The sequence below is a fragment of the Trichosurus vulpecula genome, chromosome 4 (assembly GCF_011100635.1).
Source record: "Trichosurus vulpecula isolate mTriVul1 chromosome 4, mTriVul1.pri, whole genome shotgun sequence".
NCBI lineage: Eukaryota > Metazoa > Chordata > Mammalia > Diprotodontia > Phalangeridae > Trichosurus > Trichosurus vulpecula.
The window spans coordinates 222337212-222355552 of record NC_050576.1 but is presented as its reverse complement, the minus strand read 5'-3'; positions in this window follow the sequence as shown (position 1 = coordinate 222355552).

Here is an 18341-nt window from a genome sequence, read left to right as displayed (position 1 = left end):
AAAGTCATAGTGTGGAAGGGATAACTGTTCTTGGGACAAGTAAACATGTTAATATATCTTCTTTTTGTGAAAGCAATGGTCAATCTAGGCTGACTAAAAATAGCTGACCATGAGTAGGTAAAACTAGATAGTGTTAATTTCCCCACCTTTCTGTTCTGTGAGTGCTGGATTTATGCCATATACATATTTCATTGCTCTTTGGTCATATTTTTCATACTTTGTTTTTGAAGAATAGATATTACTCCAAGGAAACACAAAAGTTGTAGTTCTTAGAGAGCACACTTCAATGACTATTCAAGATATTTATATAGTTGTGGTTGTAGGAAACTTAGGTGTTGCAGGGATTACTCAACCCCACAACAAAACAGGGTATGATCATGTCACTGAAGCACTGAGAATGTGTTTGAAAATGAAAAATAACCCCCAAAACTAAGGATTTATTGCTGGGAAACAGTTTGATTAATCCTCAGAAAAATAAAGACTTTCATATAAACCTGACAGCTGGAGGGGTTCTTATTGATTATAGCTGACTCTTTATCATGGGCTTCTTTGACACTGGAAGAATAGAGAGAAGATAAGTTTAAAAAAAAGCTACCAACTTTACCATGAAGAAAAAAATGCTTTATCATGGCATAACAACAATGTTGCTAGCAGCTGCTGTGGAGGTGAAAGACCAACAACAAGAGCACACAGAAGGGCTGCTAGCACAGGTCCTTTGATCTGCTTTTCTAAGGAAAGCAACTTTAAGGGGTTAACATTCTCAGTTTAATTAAATGTACGTATATCTTTCACTTAGTTCAGGGGGAAAAGCCAGCAGCACCCTGAACTTCAGAGCAAATAAAAACAAATTACAAACAGAGACAATATAAATAAATTTCTGTCTGACCAAATCACAATACGTGGGGTAGCAACAATTCGGCTAGCAGCTGTTGTGGGGGTGAAAGACCAACACAAGCTCAACAACAAGAGCTGCCAGCACAGGTTCTTTTGATCTGCTTTACTAAGGAAAGCAACATTATGGGGTTAGCGATTTTACTTTAATCCAACATACAAATATCATTCATTTAGTTCTGGAGGAAAAACCAGCATCCTGAACTTCAGAGCAAATACAAACAAATTACAAATATACTGTTGCAACAATTCCGTCTAGCAGCTGCTGTGGGGGTGAAAAACCAACACAAGCCCAACCACAAGAATGCTGCCAGCACAGGTTCTTTTGATCTGCTCTACTAAGGAAAGTATCGTTAAGGGGTTAACAATCTTTAATCCAACATACAAATATCATTCACTCAGCTCAGGGGGAAAAGCAGCACCCTGAGCTTCAGAGCAAATACAAACAGAGCAAATAAACACAAATCAACAGACAGATTTCTATCTGACAAAATCACAATATACAGTTACCAGAGAAGTATCAATATCAAAGCCAGGGAGCTCATAACAACGGCTGACCTAGAGTCACACGCCACTCCTGCTTGGGCTCAGAGTTCCAAAAGAGAAAGCCAACCTCTGGGTTTATATATCTTGTTCAGGGTCAAAGGTGAGTCATACATGTGACTCACCCACGTGACCTAAAATCATCACAAAAATGTGACAAATCCATGTAGTCTAAAAGCCTCTGATGTCACAAACATGTCACTCAAACCCATGTAAACTAGGCTTTCCCTTGAGGCAAGGAGGTCGTTGAGGACTCCTAATTTCATGAAGGAAACAAAGGCCAAACTCTTCAAGGGCACTTGGTTGAAGAAGTGCTAAGAGCCCATCTTGATTCCCAATACACACACACAATATAAAAGACTAAATCACAATACATAGTTACTGGGAAAGCGTCAACATCTGGGTTCTTGAGTCCAGGGAGCTCTTAACAATGGCTGGCCCAGAGTCACATGCCACTCCTCCAGTGGCTGAGAGCCCCAAGGAAGAACTCCAACCTCTGGCTTGTTCAGGGTCAAAGGTGAGTCACACATGTAACTCACCCATGTGACCTGAAAGCGTCACAAACATGAGTCTTAAAACCAACTGGTCTAGGCTTTCCCTTGAGGCAAGGAGGTCATCAAAGACTCCTGATTTAAATAAAAAAACAAAGGCCAGACTCATCAAGGGCACTTGATTAAATACATGCTAAAAAAGAAAACAGTAAAAAGGCCCCACCTTAATCAATATTACACATCGTTACCAGAGAAACACCAACATCTGGGTTTTTCAAAGCAGGGGCCAGGGGGGACTGCTTCAATGGCTTACCCAGAGTCTTGCCACCAACACTCTTTCAATGAGTGTGCCCCCAAAGGCAAACCACCAACCTCAGAGCTCTTATACCCTGTTCAGGACCCTGAGGGCTCAGAGCCTACTTAGCAAAAAAGTCTGGGGCCTGAGGCCTGGGGCTTTCTTGTTTCTTAAGCAGGTCAAAAACTCTTGATCCAATCAAAGACTCCCAATTGAAACAAAGGCACTTGGTGACCTTAGCATTCCAAAAGAGAAGAACAGCAAAAAATGTCCCTCCCTGATTACCATCACACTTAGGCAAGGCAAATCAAATGCTGGAGTACTAAAAATTGGGAAAAGGCAATTTTCACTGATAAAACTCACTTTTTCATTCAGGCTTTACCAGATTTTTGTCAGAAGGCTAGGTCAGCTGGTAAGAACATAGCATCTTCATCAGACTGTAAAACATACACCCCAAAAATGTTTTAGGGATTTTTAGTTTCCATCGGTCCTGGGAATCTTGTCCCCATTGATGGAATGATGAACTCTGATAAATATATTAATAGCCTGAAAAAAGAGAGTTGTTCCAAAATTACAGAAGTTCCCAAATGGAAATAAAGTACTTTGACACAGTCTGGCATCATGTCACATGTCACAAGAGGTTAAGAAATTGATCCAAACTATAGAGATAAACACACTTCAACGACCTGGGAATTTATCAGATGTAAACTTCATTGTAAACTTATGTATAATGAAAACCACTTAGAAAAATGGACTATTTGTTAAGGGTACTTTTAATATTCAATGTAATAAGTGTGTTTTCATGATAAAAAATTAAAGAATACGAGTCGAAATCTTGGGAATTTGAGGTCAAATCATGTCCAACTAATGAATGAAAGTAGTGCATAATGCATATTAAAAGTTTTTCAAAGATGTACAAAGTCATGAGGTGTTTCCCTTTGTCCCAGTTAGTTTGCAGAGCACCATACCTGGCTGGTGATACACTCATTGTCTAGAAGGCATAGAATGTCAAAGTTGAAGACTACTTTAGATATTATCTAGTTCTTAACTTGAAGTCCATTAAATTGGTTTTTACTTTGATAACTGTATTTCAATATTGTTAATTCCTTCATAATCCCAAGGGTTTTATCTTATGCCTTTAAAAACATTATTCTGAGATGGGGCACATAGGCTCCACCAGACTGCCAGAGAGGTCCATGACAAAAGCAAGGATAAGGAATTTTGAATTAGTCCAACACCCTAATTTTAGAGAAGAGAAAACTGAGGCTCAGAGAGAAGTAGCTTGTTCAATGTTCCTTCACTGGATTGTACATTCTATGGGGGTAGGAACTTGTCTATAAAGTTTGTATCCTCTGTAACATATAGTATGGTGTTTTACACACAGTAGGCACTTAAAAATGGAAGTAAAATAGAAACTAGTTTTCTCACTTCTCGGTACAATTCTATTGTACCACTGCCACCTCCAGCACCTTCCCTAGGATACTGGCACCACTTTCCATGAAAACTTCCCTTCTGGATTTCCTTTCCACTAAACAAAGATGTAACTAAGGTGGAGTGACTGGGACTTTGCTCCAGGGTAGAAAATATAAAGGACAAAGGCAGTGTCTTTGGGGTACTTTCTCCTCTCAGTTCCTTCCCATGATGACAGTACAGGTCTCATCCTTTCCTCTCTCTCTTCATCAGCTTAAAAACTTCTTGGTGCCCCAGTGCACATTTCTATACCACTCCATATACCTCCACACCCCCAAGGTCATTCTCCAGGTGAGCCTACCATGCCACTACCAACAGAGTTAGCTTTTCATTTATGTACTCACTTACTCATGAAGTGCTAGCTGGTCCAAATAGGGAATGAACACGAGTGGCATCTGCAATGCCCTTAGGCTCAGCCTGTCACTGAAGTAACTATATGACACAAAGAGTACTATGTCCCACAGATAAAGGTTTGGTGAATTTTGTTTTTGAAGACCATGACCTTGAGAAGGATCAGGTTGGTCCCTGGTCAAGACAGGCCAGTTAGCTACAAGGAAGGGATCCCCTCAGTCTTACCCACAAACTCCTCAAATTATAGAGAACACATACTTTTTCCCAAAAATGTCATCTGATCCTAGCAAATCTGTCAGAATAAATACACTTTCCCTTCTATCCAGGGCTTAAAATACTCCAGAGGCCTGGGAATCAGCTGTAAGTTCAATGTCAAGGGCAGTCATCTATAGTTCTTACTTTTCTGAGAAAAAGAGAGCAGTAAGTGGCCAGGTAGTGACTTGGAAGCCAGGAAGAGCTGAATAGACTGTCAGCTAAGGAAATCATTCCTCCTATCTTTATTAATTTTCCACTATTTCATCAAATTGTAAACTCAAGAAGAACAAAGACTAATGTCATTTTACTTGATGCCTTCAATCCTGATTTCCCTAAAATACAGGCCTTCTGTGCAAAGACATAACTCATCTGTCATTCAAATCAACAAATATTTATTAAATCCCTACTATGTGCATAGCCTTGAGGCAGGCACTAAAGGTTTTACAAAGTTTAGACGAGGTACAACCTGTCCTCAGAGGGCAGTAAGTAAGGGGAGAAGACCTATGTACAGATAACTAATACTTAATAATGTATGTAAGTACATTGGAAAGGGGCAAAACAATGTGCAATGTGAGGTCCAAAGATCATTACTGATGGAGGGGACAAGGAAAGGTTCCAAAAAAAGTGATGCTTGGGTTGAGTTTTCAAGGATGGAAAGTAATTGAATAGGCAAAGATGAGGAGAAAAGATATTCCAGCTACAGAGAGTCATCTGAGAAAAGGCAGGAAAGTGGGAACAGAAAATAATCTTGTTTGAATAGGGGAAGAAAGGGAGTTAAGGCCATGAGTATAAGGATGAGATGAAGCTAGAAAGATATCATCCTCTAGGAAGATTGAGGGTATAGGATTAAATGTTGACCAAGTGAAGACATTTCTGTGCAGACCTGAAATAATATGGTTGAGTTATTTTGCTACCTGATGTTCATCTTTATTAGGCACCCTCAGGGATAAGCCTGATGCAGCTTCTCACTTGATGGACAGAGAGCTCCCTGGTGAATCCTGAAAATAGATGGCTACATTGGCACTCCACTGTAAATTCAAGGTCAAGAGGCCTTCCCCAGGAATCTGAGATTCATGAGGAATTTAAGTTCAATCATACTGAATCATACATTGAGAGTCACCAGTCTGTCTAGAACTGATGTTTCTGCCTTTTTTGCTTTCCCCTTTTCTCTGGTTTTTCCTACCTTTCAGCCCAAGGGAAAAAAGGAAGAAAATCCTGGACATCTGCTGGGTTGTTTGATGTATTAATGTGCCCTTGGAGAAAAAAAGAGACTGAGCTTTTCAGTTCTTTAATGACCCACTGTCCCAACTGACAAGCAGATGTGACTTGTCCCAATCCTTCATCTCTCTCTCTTTATTATTGGTTTGGCAAAACCAGGAGAGGGGACATGAGAAGGGGGAACGTGTCAAAGGAGGAGAAAGGAATGGGAGTGGAGGGGGCATTTCACTCATCAAACAGAGACAGAAAGGGTTAAAGAAATCTGGAGACCTAAGCTATCGTGGGAAAATTAAGGCTTTGCCCCAGGAACTTGTGTCATGAAAGGCATATTTTCTCCCTCCACAATTTACTTTACCCCAACTAGAAAGTTCACAATCTATCAGCGACTATTATGCCTGGCAATCTATCCTACTATATGCCTGGCACTGTGTTAGGCACTTGGAATGGAAGTATAAAGAATGAAACAATACCTACTTCAAAGGTGTTTACATTCTCATGGAGGAGATATCAAGCACATATATAAATACAGAATAGATATAAAATGAATAAATATGAATATATGCAAATAAGATGCAAAGTTTGAGAGGAAGAATGCTAGTGTTAGTGAGGAAGAGGGCACTGAGGGAAGGCATCAGTCTTCAGCCATCAAGAAGATGGCACCTGAGCTATATCTCAGTAAGGGAGGGATTCTTCAAGATGGAAGAAGGACAGTGTGTTCCAAGCACATCGGATGTCTAGTGCAAAGGTACATATGTGAAGAACAGAGAAAAGATGAGTTTGTGTGGATCATAGAGTAAAAGAGTTGAAGTAATGTCCAATGGGGTTAGAAAGCTGGGTCGAGGCTGGGTAGGGCTACAAAAGTCAAATAGAGGAGCCCATATTCTACTCCAGAGGTAATAAGTTAAGTAGGGTAGACAAATTGTCAGATTTTCACTAAAAGAAAATTACTTTGGCAGTAGTGTGTGGGGACAAGTGAGAACCTTGAGGCATAGGGCCAGCAGAAGGCCTTGCAACAATCACATAAGAGATTATAAGGGCCTGAACCAGGGGTAGCTGTATGAGTCATGAAAAAGGGGTTGGATGTGAGTGAGTGATGATTTGGCAATTGTTGGAAAAAAAAGAGTGAAAAGTCAAAGATAATAGTAAGGTGATGAACCCGGGAGTCTAGAAGGATGACAGCATCCTACTTTCGCTACCTATAGGGAAGACAAGCCACCCTACTTGAAGTTGCAAGGTGCCCTGTGGGTGAGATAAAAGGTGGCATGTGCTAGCCAATTTAAACCACCACCATCACATTGACCACTACTTTCCCTCACACTCTATTAAAGGTAGCTAAGGATTCAGAATCCAATAGCTTTGAGGATAGTAGTAACCCACTTGGGCCGCCTGCCCTGCCTCAAGCCTGGGCCACATGACCATAATAGAGGAACACAATCACTGTAGCCCATCACAGTGGGCTTACCTTCCTTGCTGCCACCATTACTAACTGCTGGCCAATTGCCACTGACTGACAGCTAAGCCCAAGGTCCAGAAGTGGAAGCACCCTCCAAACCACTAGTTGTGCTTCCATCCCAGGCCCCACAACCATCAGGCTAAGGCAATAGCACTCATGTAGATGTGAGCTGGCAATTGTTTCTATCAGAGATACACCCACAATTAATACAAAGATCAGGAAAAGAAACTTTTCACCACCAAAGTCTTGACACTGTCAAATGATTCAACATCAGAAACAGATACATTATCAGTGGAAATGACACTAAAGAAAAGGCATTAACGTCTCCTTTGCTGGTGAGCCCAAAGGACTGTGAGACCTTTCCATTTGACTTACAACTGACACTTTATATAGTGTTGTTTCCCTTATCAGAATGCCTTATTAGTGCCTTAAGAAAGAACCATGTTAGTTTTTTATCCCCAGTATTTAATACATAGTAAACACTTACAAAGGGCAGCTAAGTGGCACAGCAGATAGATTGCTGGGAAGATTCATCTTGCTGAGTTCAAATTCGGCCTCAGATACTTACTAGCTGTATGACCTTCGGCAACTCATTTAACCCTATTTGTCTCAATTTCCTCATCTGTAAAATGAGCTGGAGAAAGAAATGGCAAGGTGCTCTAGTATCTCTGCCGAGAAAACCCCACACGGAGCCATGAAGAGTCAGATGCAACTGAAACAACTCGATAACAACAAAACACTTACAAACAACAATTACTTCGTTCACTCTAGACTTGGAATAGTTATTAATGGTTCAGTGATAATGTAATAAGAGTTCTCCAGTAAGGTAGATCAAAGGTCTGTACTTGGCCCTGTGCTTTTTAACTTGGCTAAAGGAATAGATGGTATGTGCATCAAATCTGCAGATTATAACTGGGAGGCATAGATAACACAATGGATGGCAAAGACAAGATTCAAAACGATTTTGATAGCTTGGAGAGTTGGGTTGAATCTGATTAGGCAGACTGAGGTTAAGTGACTTGACCAGGGTCACATAGCTAATGAGTGTCTGAGGCCAGATTTGAACTATGTAAGCATTTACACCTTGACTCCAGGCCAGCCCTCTGTCCAGTGAGCTATCTAGCTGCCTGTAACATAGTGAATGCTTAATAAATAATTATTGGTCCAAGCCATACCAGATATCAAACTGTATTTATAAAGCAGTTATCATCTGGTACTGGCTAGGAAATAGAGTGGTAGATAAATGGAATAGGTAAAGTACATAATACAGAGTAGTAAATGCCTATAATAATTTAGTGTTTGATAAACCCAAAGATCCAAGCTTTTGGGACAAGAACTTACTATTTGACAAAAACTTCTGGGAAAACAAGAAAGTGGTTTGACAGTAATTAGCTATAGAGCAACATTTCATACTGCATGCCAAGATAAGGTCAAAATGGGTACATTTAGACATAAAGGGTGATATCATAAGCAAATTAGGAGAGCATGAAATAATTTATTTGTTGCATTTATGGATAAGGGGAGAATTTATGACCAAAGAAGAAATAGAGAGCATTACAGGATGTAAAAAATAATTTTGGTTATATCAAATTAAAAAGGGGTTGCAGAAACAAAAACAATGCAATCAAGATTAGAAGGAAAGCAGAAAACTGGGAGGAAATTTTTCCAGGAAGTGTCTCCGATAAAGGCCTAATTTCTCAAATATATAGAGAACTGAGTCAAATTTATGAGAATACAAGCCATTCCCCACTTGATAAATTGTCAAAGGAGATGAACAGGCAGTTTTCAGATGAAGAAATCAAAGCAAGCAAAATAAAAAACAATGCTGTCGATAACTATTGATTAGAGAAGTGCAAATTAAAACAACCATGAGGTATCATCTCACATTTATCAGACTGGCTAATATGACAGAAAAGGAAAATGACAAATGTTGGAGATATGGGAAAATTGGGATACTAATGCACTGGTGGTGGAGTTGTGAACTGATCCAAACATTTGCTTTCACGAAATCTGGAGGGAATTGTGACTCTGGCTGAGTGTCCTCTACTTATCTATCAGGAACTCCCAGGAGGAAGCAGTCATTTCCCCCAAGCTTCCCATCACTTTTACCCCTACAACTATTTCTTCCCTGATAATAACATCAGATCCAAAATAGAATTTCCTCTTGTCATTTTTACAGACTTTTAAAGGATGAAATTATGGGGTGGGGTGGGGGTGGGGGGAAGAGAGAAAGAAAGAAAGAGAGAGAAAGAGAGAGAGAGAGAGGGAGGAGAGAGGGAGAGAGAAGTAAAGGGAGAGAGCCATCAGATGTCTGGATAATTGAAATTTAACATCATTAATATGTCATACAGAGCTCTGCGACATGTTCATGATCTGTTTCCCAACTTCTCACCTACTTCCTCTCTGTTCAGATGGTCTCTTTAACATATTCCAATGACAAAATCATTTCTCTTTTTTCCTCCATTGACCCAAATACTCGGTTATGCTTCCCTCCTCCCTTTCCTCAATTTCTTCTTTATAAACAGCATTCTCCCCGTGCTTACCTATTCTAAAGAACAAGAGAAAATAATGTCTCTTTAAGCACCTTTTTACAACCAGAAGTAGAGAGAAAATGTACAAATTAGATTTTGCACCCTAAGGTGTCAAGGCCAAATTCTCATGGTCAAACAAGGGGAAAGGGAAGTCCTAAAGTTAGTGCACACCCTCTTGGCACCAATAGAATTACTAATACCTTTTAAAAGAAAAGTCAATCCAATGTAAAGGAAAGAACTTTGAGCTAAGAGTGAAGAGACTTGGTTTACATAGAACTGGTCCTACAGGTAACTAGCTTTTTTATTTTGGGCACCACACTTTCCCTCTCCTGGCTTCATTTTCGTCATCTGTAAATGTAAAGATCATGAAATCAGAGGACATCTAAGTGGCACAGAGAATAGAGTGCTGTCAGGAAGACCCATCCTCCTGAGTTCAAATCTGACCTCAGGCACTTCCTAGTTTGCCTCAGTTTCCTCATTTGTAAAATGAGCTGGAGAAAGAAAGGCAAACCACTCCACTATTTTTGCCAAGAAAACCAAAATGGGGTCACAAAGAGTCAGACACAGCTGAAAAATGACTCAACAACAACAAGATAGGAGAGGGGGTTATATAATTTGTGAGGAACTAGATAACCCCTAAAGTTTCTTCCAGATCTGACATTCTGTGATTCTAAAAAAGACACAAGATATAGGTCATTAGAAATGCGTTGATGATAAGAAGAAACTTTTTTCTTTATTTTGATGTGTCAATCACTTTGAGAGCTTTATAGAGAAAGAGGTGAATCTGGAACCCTATCTTTCCCTTCCTCTGTCTTTCAATAGAGAACAAGTCACGGGAACATTCTTTGTCAGGAAGCAGCTCTAGAAGGCATTGTTTCAACAATCTGGCTAGCAGCTGTTGTGGGGGTGAAAGACCAACACAAGCCCAATAACAAGAACACTACCAGCACGCTGTAAAAGCACAGGTTCTTTTGATCTGATTCACTAAGGAAAGCAACGTTAAGGGGTTGACAAGCTTACTTTAATCCAGCATACAAATACCATTCACTTAGGTCAGGGGAAAAAGCCAGCACCCTGAACTAAGGAGCAAATTACAAATAAATTACAAACATCAACAGACAGACCTTGTCTGATTCAAATCCCAATACATAGTTACCAGAGTTTAACAAAACCCCAACATCTGGGTTATGAGCTGGAGGGCTCTTAGCTACAGCTGCCCAGAGTCTCCGCATCACCTCAAGCCACCATGAGTGAGAGCCCTAAACAAATTACAAACATCAACAGACAGACCAAATACAGATTCATAGTTACCAACATCTAGGTTTAGCCCGGGAGCTCATAACAACGGCTGGCTCAGAGTCACTCGTGCCACCCCTGGTTTTATATCTTTTTCAAGGTCAGGGTTGAGTCACACATGGACTCACCCATGTGACCTAGAATCGTCACAAAGAGGCGACTTAAACCCACGTAGTCTAAAAGCCTCTGCTGTCCCAGACATGTCACTCAAACTCATGTGTAAACCAGGCCCTCCCCTGAGGCAAGGAGGCACCCGAGGACATCCAAATATAATCAAGGAAACAAAGGCCAAACTCTTCAAGGGCACTTGGTTGAACTAAGTGCTAAGAGCCCATTTTGCTTACCAACACAGGCATGCAGAGGTGCCAATTGTATATGATTACTTTGTGATGCTCCCTGTGCATCCAGAGGACAAATGGTTGTATGGATTCTAAATAAGCCACCTTGGACTCACCCAAAGGCCTCCCCAGATGATGATTTAGTGAGCTCATCAGCATCTGTAGGACAGACACAGGGCTCTGTCACTTGATGGTTCTAGGATTTCAATTATGTTAGCTGTTTGTAGTAGCTTGGGGCACAGCTATATTCCTAACACTCTTCAGCATAACACCATTTCTGCTGACTCTCCGCCACATATGCTACCTGGGGTGAGTGTCCTACTTGTTATAAAAATCACCCAAATCAGGAAAAGTTTCTAGGAGAGGAAAAAGGTGGGGGAGGTGGGAACTGCTGCTTTGGTGGTATGAAGGTTTGCATTGGAACTGGGCATTATCCTCTTTCTTTGGGGAAGTTTCTGCAGAGGTGCATATTCTTCTGTCTGCTAAAATGTGGACAGTCCTTGGTGGAAAAGACCATAGCAGTATTCATCTAAGAAGGATTAAATACCTACTGCCAAGATTAAACTTATGCGACTTGAGGGGGTGTCATCACAGATGTGAATTTGGAATGGGTTAGAGCTCAACTAACAAGAAATAGAACAGAAGAATAAGTAAAAGACAGTTTTGGACTCAGGCATGGGAAAAGAGAGAATTGTTAGGATAAGCAAAGAATCATAGGATTTAGAGTTGGAAGGTTAGAGGTCATTTAATCCAACTCCCTCATTTTACATGAAGAATCTGAGGCCAGAAGCAGAATGGCAATTTAGGAAGCTAAAACAGGTTAGAATATCTGTGTGTGACCTTAGGGGTATCACTTAACATCACTGGCAAAGCATTCTTCCTGGTTTTTTTGGCACAGGGAGCCCTCCTTTTGTTCACTTCCAAACTCTCCAGATTTTTTTTTAATTCCATAAAATGTTTTGCCCTCCTTAGGTGTTAGGCACAACTTACAACAAAGACATCTCTGTTCTTCCATTTCCTCTTTGTCCCCTAAGGATGCAGTCTTTGACCAGTATTTGCCATACTGTTTGTACTCAGACCTAACTTTCCAGGGACTGTCTTACTGTTTTAGAATGATTAATTGTCTTTGAGCCTTACTAGGTGCAAAGCCCCAGGACCAATCCCCTATCTACTAGGTTGTAAGCCTATGTGGGCGTTAAGCCCTCAGGGTCCTAAGGTTGCTAAGACCAGAGTCAGTGGTAGGAGCCTGAGTTCCTGTTGCTCAGAAGACATTTGATGACTGCTGAAGAGTGTATAAAAAGAGAAAACAGAGCTATTTGTGGGGGGCTCTCACTCTTGGAGGTGTGTTGACGTGGAGACTCTGGGCAGCTGTAGTTAAGAGCCCTCCAGCCTGTAAACTGGGATGTTGGGACTTTGTTAAACTCTGGTAACTATGCTTTGAGATTTGAATCAGACAAGGTCTGTCGATGTTTGCAATTTATTTGTATTTGCTCTGAAGTTCAGGGTGCTGGCTCTTTCCCCTGAACTAAGTGAATGATATTTGTATGTTGGATTGAAAGAAGATTGTTAACCCCCTTACTGCTACTTTCCTTAGTAAAGCAGATCAAAAGAACCTGTATTGGCAGCTTTCTGTGTGCTGGTTGTTGGCAGGTCTTATACACTTACAGCAGCTGCTAGCTGAATTGTTGCAACAATTGTCCATCCAGCTTGACTAGATGTGGCCCCAGCGGGGTGCTAGAACCACCTCAGAGAGCTAATTGTTAAATTTCCTATGTAAGCATTTACACCTTGGAAATCAGCAAATGTTACATATTAGAGCTTGAGTAATTGTTTTATTGATTGTCCAGACTTAAGAAAGTGATGGAAAAAATACTTAATGCAGATTAAACTTAAAAGAGTGTTGAGTATACTTTCTTTTCTCCAGAAAGCCAGTTAGTAAACATTTACCAGCACACCCCTGGGTGTGAGAGTATTTGAATTGGTATGGAAATGTTTAGGCTGGTGTGATAAATCAATCAATGAGCTTTTATTATGTGCCTACTAAATACCAGGCACAGTGCTAGGCACCAGGGATACAAACACCAAAAACAAAAAATAGAACAGCCCCTGTCATCAAAGAGCTCATATTCTATAGGGTGAGGTAAATGTACAGACATCAGTGTATATATAAAATAAATGGTCCACTCTCTTAAAAAAATGACCCTAATGGGTTTTTAGTTCCCTAGTGTGAAAATGTAGGGTAAATATTTGTAGGTACGAACACTCCTGACAGGCTGGAGGATGTTTGTATGTAATTGGGCCTCCAGCATAGCTGGCAATTTTGTGGAACAGCCTCCAATCACAGTTGTATAGTGTGACTCTTCAGGTATGGGTGGCATCCATCTGCTGTCTTGGCAGGGTCTCAGAGCATAGAAGCTTAGCCTTGTTTGAAAAAAACATAAGAGAGCTCCAGGATGCACAACACTGAAAGTCGGGGAGAGAAAGAGTTGAGGAAGATGTTCGTCCTTCCTTTTCAAAGGGGACCATTGATATCATGGGTGATGTCTTGATTTGTGCATGGATTTAAGTGAGGCAGAGTTGCACAAAGTCATCAGCCACTCTCTTTTCTAGAGTCATCGAACTCTAGTGGCAAGACAAAAGTCAGAACAACTGGTGATGACCGGGGATCAAGTGGCATCTTCTGTGTCTGTGTCTTCTGTGTCTAAGGGCTCCATAGCACCTTCATGAAGTCATTAAAACAAAATGTTCTCACCCGCCCATTCCAAGGTTGGGGGTGGGGGAGAAGTGTTCACATGCTCGAGATAGACATTCCCCCTAAGTCACTGACAGGTTTGAGGTCAGTCAGTCACCCTCAACCTGTTTTTAGACTGTCTGCCAAGACTATTTAACTGCAGTGTGGTCACCGCACATGTGACAGCTTCTTGGAGCCACATCTGAGAGCTGAGTGAATCAGGTGGACACCAAAGGTCTTTTCTAAGTCCAAAATTGGACTTAGAAAGACTATGAGAACCTTGATTTATGGGGGTGCTGCCATACGTAGTGTAGCCACCGTGCTGTAGACTGAATCTGGTTTGAGAGAGGCAGCCCCCAGCCCTTCTAATTAATTGCCCTTTCCTCACATTTAAGCAGGAAGCCTCTGCCTGCTCCCATCAGTCAGAAAATTCCTGGCTATAGTATTTTCAATGTGAGTGCCAGTCTTTGCTCTTCCCAATGAGTATTCTGTTCACTTCTCCCTTTCTACTCTAATTCATCTCCTGTATATTAAACTAATCTACTGCACTAGCCTGGATTTATATGCTTGTTTGGGGAGTGCCTAAGGTCAGGAAGTAGAGCTGGTCTGGGGAAAAAAGCAGTAGAGGATCCAGTGCTAGCTCAGCGGGAAGCTTGCCTTGGGCAGAGATTTGGCAGTCACACGATGGACTTCCCCCAGAAAGTACCAACCCCAGGGCTGCAACCATTTTCTATACTGGTCCATGGTTATAAGAGGGAGAAATACAGACCACAGAGGATGATTTATAATCTGATTCATAGCAAGCCGTAAATCCCCCTCCTAGACTATGGTTTCAAGCTGGAAGCCTGGGATTTCAGAAAGTGAGGAACCTTTTTCTGAGAACCTTTAGGGAGGGTATTCCTAGGTTACTCTCCTCTCTGACTCTTCCCTGATATAGTTCCACATCTATGTTACTCTACCACAGTAAATTCCTGTTACTCACTAGGAACAATACTACAGAAGGGCAACCTGGTGAGAGGGAAATGAATGTGGAGGGCTTCTTCTCAGATAAGTATAGCAGCATTCTCTTGCCTTAGTTCTAGTCCCATTGGGGATTCCTAGACCAAAATCGAGTAGAGAGAAAAGCAGGTACTCAGTGGTCAGATGCTCTTAGAGGGCTGATGAAAAGAGTCCTCCAATTTTCTCCCAGCCATGACATTTCTGATAAAGAAAAGAGCAATTTCCTGCCTCCCCCAGCTCACATCCCCACCAGCCATGTTTCAGCCTTAGTGTAATCTCAAATGATCCTGTTAGCCTGAGGATGAACTCACTTTAACATGTCTCTCCATCAGCTCTCAAAAAGGCATTTTCTGCCAATTCTCTCTGGGGCAGTTAGGGGGCTCAGTGGATAGAGTGCTGGGCCTGGAGGCTGAAAGACTCATCTTCCTGAATTCAAATCTGGGCTCAGATACTTACTAGTTGTGTGACCCTGGGCAAGTCACTGAACCCTGTTTGCCTCTGTCTCTAAAATGAGCTAGAGAAGGAAAGGGCAAACTACTCAAGTATCTATGCCAAAAAAACCTCAAAAATGGGGTCATGAAGAATTGGACATAACTGAAAAATGACTCAACAACAAACAAACCATCTCTCTATGAATAACATGTTGATCCCTTTTAAGCAACTGTCTGCTTTTAACCTGTACTTGGAATATGTGCTAAATCTCATGACTTGGGCTATACAGCAAGAGAGGCTAATTCCATCAATGACTTGTCTGGCCCCAGCTTCTGCTGGGGCAAGTACCCATTCAGCTGACAGAGTACAATGAAAAGATTCATCCTAGATCCCCATCCTGGCTTTGGTTCTGCCCAATAATAAATGCATTTCCTGGCCCCATTCCTTCTATTGCCTGGGTACAGAGGGGAGGTGACAGCTTCTTCTAAATTTCAGGCCATATATCAGACCACGAGCATCCACAGTGGCCACCTAGGGATTCAAAAGTTATCTACTCACAAACTGAAAAAAATTTGCATCAGATTTCTCTGCTTAAGCTCTAATATCCCAAGATATAGGGAACCGATTCAAATATGTAAGAACAAGAGTCATTCCCCAAAGAAAAATTGCCAAAGGATATAAAAAGATAATTTTCAAGGGAAAAAAATCCCAACTATCAACAATCATGTGAAGAGATAATAAGAGAGATGCGAAGTAAACAATTCTGAGTTTTCACCTCATACCCATCTGATTGACAAAAATAATAAAAGATGGAAAGTGACCATTTTTGGAGGAGTTGAAGGAGAGTGGTAACAGTAGTGCATTGTTGGTGAATTGCCTACCCATTCTGGAAAGCATTTTGGAACTAACCCCCAAAAGTTACTGCATAACCTTTGTCTAGACTACTAGAGACATACCTCCAAAGAAAGACAGAAAATGACCCATATGGACAAAACATTAATCTTCTTTTTCTTTTCTTTGTATATGGAAAGTATGTTTTTGGTATTTGTAAAGTTAAGAAAAATATAAAAAGAAATCTTGGAAGGCTAAATCTTAAAAAAATAAAAATGAACTAAATGAAAAAGAAGTCTCAGGCTCACCTAAGCCATTATGTGTGTTGTAGTTGCTGTATGCTTTTAGACATTATGATAGACTTGGAATTGGAGGCAAAGAGCAGAAGAGTGGCCCATTACTCCACCCTTCACAAAAGAGGGAGAATCTTGATGTGTTCACCAAAGAAAGAGAGAGAACGAAAAAAGTATACATTAAGTGCTTACTGTATGCCAGGCACTATATAAACTCTGAAGATACAAGCAAACTGGAGAGGCTCTGCTTTCTTATATGGGAAAATAACACAAACAGAACAGTGACCAGAGAGGAGTGTTTTGATAGGGTTGATTTGCTCCAGGGTGAATTTATAGAGTGCCAAAGTCACTTTAATTTAAAGTTCTTCAACAAATATAAGAAAAATAGCTTGGCATTTCTTTAGCAATAAAAAATATGTAGCATCCTCCTCCCCAATTTTTTCCTGAAAGATAAGCTTCCTGGGCATATGCAGAAGTATACATGACTCCAGATTGACTGAGAGAATGCTGAGCAAGATGCTGCATACCCCATAAGAGAAGTTGCTGGAGGAAATACCAAGAGAGGATTTTGAGAAGAAATGAAAAGAAAGCAGAAGCTGAGCTAAAGACATGTGGAGAGGCTCCTCTACCTACTCCCCATTCACCCTCCCTGCATCATGCCCCTCCACTTCCAGTGCACTTCCAGTCCCTAAAGACTTCTGAGAGCAACTTGGAATTAGTGAGATCATTCCTTCTCTCTTAGTTTGAGTTGAACTTTATCTTAATCCCAGCTAAAGAGCTCATTCATTCACTCTCGTGTATTCTTTGTGTATATTCTAATCTGTATAACTTTTACTTGCTGCCTTCTGTGATAAAGAGGTTTACTCACTATTCATGATGGTCTTCTGCTTAACTGGCATTTGCTGAGAAGGAGTCGATCTGGTGGGGGCAAGCTAAGGGCTATCACAACCTGAAAGTGATCAGAAAAGCAGCTTTCATCCAGAACTCTTTAGAATAATAATACACCTAGATTAGAGATGTTTGATGGGTGGGTGACAGACATGACAGACATCTAGTTGGATACTCCTCTTGGAGGTTAAAAGAGAGAGAAAGATCCTCCAGTCTCACCAATCCTGGACCCTGTTCTCCCCTCTCCTCAGCCAGGCTATCAGTACCAGTTTAGCTCTCCTATTACTCCCCACAAAGACCTCAGATCATCTTTATGGAAATCAAGAGCTCTGTGTGTGTGTGTGTGTGTGTGTGTGTGTGTGTGTGTGTGTGTGTCTAGAAAGAGACTATCCATATAGATATATACATTTATATTTAGATAATATTCATATATATGTGCATGTATGTACATTCGTATCTATGTCTTGCAGTTAATTAAAATAGAAACCTACCAGATGATAGACTGAAGTGAGTTCTAGGTGGCTTCAGGGATAGGGTGTGAGGTCTTAAGTCAAGAAGCCCTCAGTTCAAATTCAACCTCAGATACTTACACAGATACAACCATGGGCAAGACAATGAACCTCTGTTTGCCTCAATTTCTTCATCCATGAATGGTAATAATAGCATAATAGTCCCTACCTTGTTGGGCAATTGTGAGGATCAAAAAAATTATTTGTAAAAGTATTCTTCCTTTCTCCCTCCATCTTTTCCTTCTTATTCCACTCTCCTCTCCTCCCTTTCTCAACTAAGAACTTGCTTTGTGCTTTTATGTCACTTGCCTCAGGGACAGTTTGTGCAGTTTGTCCCAGGTAAAAACATTTCTAACTATAGCTCTCTTATTCAGTCCTCAGAAATCTCCATCTTCCATTCAGTAATTTCCCTAAAGGAGGTCTTCTTAGCCAATATGCCAGAGATGCACTGGCAGCAGGGAGCTAGCCTCCAGGGCTCCTGTTGATTCTGTCTTATCTGGGTAAGGATTCTGATTCCCAGCAGTGT